Source organism: Sinocyclocheilus anshuiensis, unplaced genomic scaffold, assembly GCF_001515605.1.
Source record: "Sinocyclocheilus anshuiensis isolate Anshui unplaced genomic scaffold, SAMN03320099.WGS_v1.1 scaffold714, whole genome shotgun sequence".
NCBI classification, from domain to species: domain Eukaryota; kingdom Metazoa; phylum Chordata; class Actinopteri; order Cypriniformes; family Cyprinidae; genus Sinocyclocheilus; species Sinocyclocheilus anshuiensis.
In genome coordinates this window covers 549,053-553,107 of record NW_015546068.1, presented here as the reverse complement: position 1 = coordinate 553,107, position 4,055 = coordinate 549,053, and positions in this window count along the sequence as shown.

Here is a 4,055-nt window from a genome sequence, read left to right as displayed (position 1 = left end):
ATTACAAATTATAATTTAATTCACTTTTTTTTATATATATTTTTTTAAATAGAAATAATTATTGCTGATATGCCAAATGAACAGCATTTACTGAACTAGACAGATATACAGACATAGAGCATATAGTATGCAGCATGTTTTGTGTCAGCTCTTCTGTGGGTCACGTACCCTTCCTGTGGGTCCTGGTGATTTTGGAGCGGGGCGTCTCCATCCTGGACGTTCTGTGTGCTGTTTGGTGTCATCATGTGGGGCCGCTGTGACGACGCCTCCCTCGTCTCCACGGTTACAGGCCCCTCCTCTGTGTGTTCTAAACACAATTAATTACATTGTAACCAGTCCAATCTCTCTTTGGAATAACAAGTGCAACCTAACAGTGTTCAGATAAGATTTTCACATTTTAAATTTTTCTTGAAAGAAATTAATTTATTCAGCAAGGATGCATTAAATTGATCAAACATGACAGTAAAGACATTTGTAATATTACAAAATATTTATATTTCAAATAAATGCAGTTATTTAGAATTTTCACCAAACAATCCCAAAAAAATGTGTCACGGTTTCAACAAAAATATGAAGCAGCACAACTGTTTTCAACATTGATAATAATAAGAAATGTTTCTTGAGCAGCAAATCAGCTTATTACAGTGACAGACTCATTTTAATATATATATATTTTTTATTTTTTTTTGCTATTTTGGTGGATAAAAAAAACTCTTTTTGAGAGCAGATTTAAAGTGAAAAATTATTCATAATTGAATTAAATATATATATTTTTTTTATATTTATTTATTTATTTAAATAGTTTTTTTGTTTAGGGTTGGGCTGTAGGTTATGGTTAGTCTGATTGATTTGATTTATATCAGAAGTCAATCAAAAGTCTCCAGTAACACTATAAAAATATTTTTTCTAAGTTTTAAAATAATTATTGGATTATTAGAGTATGTTTTACAAGAAAATACTATTTTAGGCTTTGTAATTAAAAAATGTAAAGTTTGGTAACACTTTACTTGAAGGGGTGTGCATAAGACTGACATGACACCTTCATAATCATGACATGACACATGTCATGAATATGAAGGAGGTTTTATGCATGTTTATGACAACTGTCATTAAGTGTCATTCGCTCAGTTATGTAATTGTTAATGCAAATATGACATTATTTGACCTAACCCTACCCCTACACTGGTGTCATGTCAGTCTTATGCACACCCCTTCAAGTAAAGTGTAACCTAAAGTTTAATTCAATGTGTTACTTGCTGTTTCTTTGTAATTATTTGTAATATTTACCATGCGAGTTAAAATTGTTTCTATGTTGTAACTTAAATTAGATTAATATGAGTCATAAATGCTTAGTATAATGTTTAATTCATTGTTTTCAATAATAAGAACAGAAACCGTATATATAGTAATTTATTGGGCTGTTCCCCTTTAAGAAAACATCGCCCATAAAGCTATTCAGATAGAGAGCGCGCTGAGAAGAAGTGGACTGAGTATGTGTGTACACTGCTAAAGTGAATTAATCCCTGTAAAACTATCTGAAACTACAGTAAATCAGTTCTTTTGTTTTAATTCAAGTCGTCAGAGTTCATTATTGCTTGTTAAGCGAAGAAGACACGACCTTCTAAACCTTTTTTTTTCAGTGTAGAGAACAATGTGTGTATGTGAAAGAGCATACTGTATGTTATAGTTTATCGTGTGTTTTAGACTCTGACCTGCTTTGTCAAGGCACTCCAGGTGTTTTCTCCAATGCTCAGAGATTTCTGTGACCAGAGGGTCACCGTCAGGAGCCGAACGCTGAAGTTCTGCCAGACGCTCCTGTGTGGCCTGCAGCAGCGGAGCCGGATCTGCACACACACACACACACACACACACACACACACACACACACACAGAGAGATGCAAAGCTACTTTAGTGCACAGTCACATTTGAGAAAATCCGGTGAAATTTTGCGGGCAAAAAAAGGTCAGTTGTAGGCTGTCATTAGACCTTAGGTTAGATGCTGTGTTGAACTTAACATGGATGAAAACGAGGCTGTGAGGGACAGACTTACAGTCTTTTTAATGGCATGCATTGTATAAAGGCCTTAGATCACGTCCTTTTCACAACTCACAACTTTCAAACTGTTTTATGAAGTTTTTGTCTACTGAAAGTTTCTTTCAGAAAGTCGATTCATAAGCTGAACAATCGCACAATAACGCACTGTACTTCAGTCCCTCACAGCCTCACTTTCACTCCCTGGCACTACCCTGACTAAGGTCAATAGTGTAGCAATTCATGAAGCACTTCTCCCACTGAAATCACTTTAATAAGCAGCTTTCTGGTCAACATGGCGAATTTGTGCAACCAATTTGAACACAAACGAAATCTGCGTGAGGAACTATTTTTGCCCTCACGCAAAACTCCCAAACACACGGCTTCCTATTGGACTTTGCTTGCGAAATTTCACAGAGCAATTGTAAATGTGAACACACCTTTAGACTTTCTACAGTTCTTATTTAATTCAACTGACTAATATAATGCTAAAAAACATAATAATTATAATTTTTGTAAAATTTACAATGTATTTTTTATTAATTAAAATTAATAACAATAATAATAATAATAAACAAACATATATTGAACTCTTAGTTTACATAATATATAAAAATGTAACCTAAGAAGTCTCTTTCCTATTTAAAGGGGTCATATGATGTGATTTCAATTTTTCCTTTCTCTTTGGAGTGTTACAAGCTCTTGGTGCATAAAGAAGATCTGTAATGTTGCAAAGACTAAAGTCTCAAATCCAAAGAGATATTCTTTATAAAAGTTAAGAGTCAACCACGCCTACCTAAAACGGCTCGTTCTAACACACCCCCACATATCTACGTCACGATGTGGGAAGATTTGCATAACGCCGCCCAAATGTTCACGCAAAGAAAGAAGGCGTAACTTTTATTCTCGCTGTAGTATTGTTGTTGCCGCCATGTCGTGAAGACGCTGTGTTTCATTGTGAAAGCGAAACTACTTTGTAACACAACTACGTTGTGGGGGCGTAACATTTCCGTCACACGCTTGAGGTATTCGGCCAATCACAACGCACTGGATAGCTGGCCAATCAGAGCACACCTCGCTTTTCAGACCGATGAGCTTTGTAAAAATCGACGCGTTTCAGAAAGGCGGGGCATAGAGGAGAAACAATAATGTACAGTATGTGGAAAATAATGTGTTTTTTGAACCTTAAACCGCATAAACACATTTCATTACACCAAATACACCAAATAATGTTATTTTTAGCAACATCATATGACCCCTTTAATAACATTGGTAACACTTTACAAAAAGAACCCAGCAGCTAAACATTAATTAAATACATTAACTAATGAGAAATTAATTTGATACAGCATTTTTTATAATAATTTTTTTTTTATGTTCACAGTAACTAAGGTCCATTAAATAATATTAACATTTTAATAGTGTATTAGTAAGAGTTGAAATTAACATAAACTAAGAGTAATAAACACGTTTCATTGTTAGTTCATGTAAACAACTGGAAGCTTATTGTAAAGTGTTACCAAAACATCATTTCCCACATCAGAACGAATCAAAATATTCCTTCTATATCGCCAAAAACCACCAACCTCAGCTGCTTAACTTGCTTCCAAATACTTATCTAGACAAATCTAACAAAGTAGAAAAGGATAAAAAGTCACCCAAAAAAGAAATAGTATATATATATATATATATATATATATAAAGGTGAGATTCTTTAGCACAACAGAGGAGCTGTTTTGCAATGCATGTGTCTCAGTGAGGGGCCCATGGGGCCAACTAGGAGGCTGTTTCTGCGCTAACAAGTCTCCTCTGGATCATTTGATCATTTAAATTATTATGCCAGGAATCCTCAGGAGGCGACTCGGCTCTCCACATCACAGGGCTGTTTTTAATCTTCCGTCTTCCCTTTCTTCCCCTGAAAAAGTTGAGCGCTGCACGGCTCAGGCGACCCAGCTCTCCACATCACAGGGCTGTTTTTAATCTTCCGTCTTCCCTTTCTTCCCCTGAAAAAGTTCAGCACGGC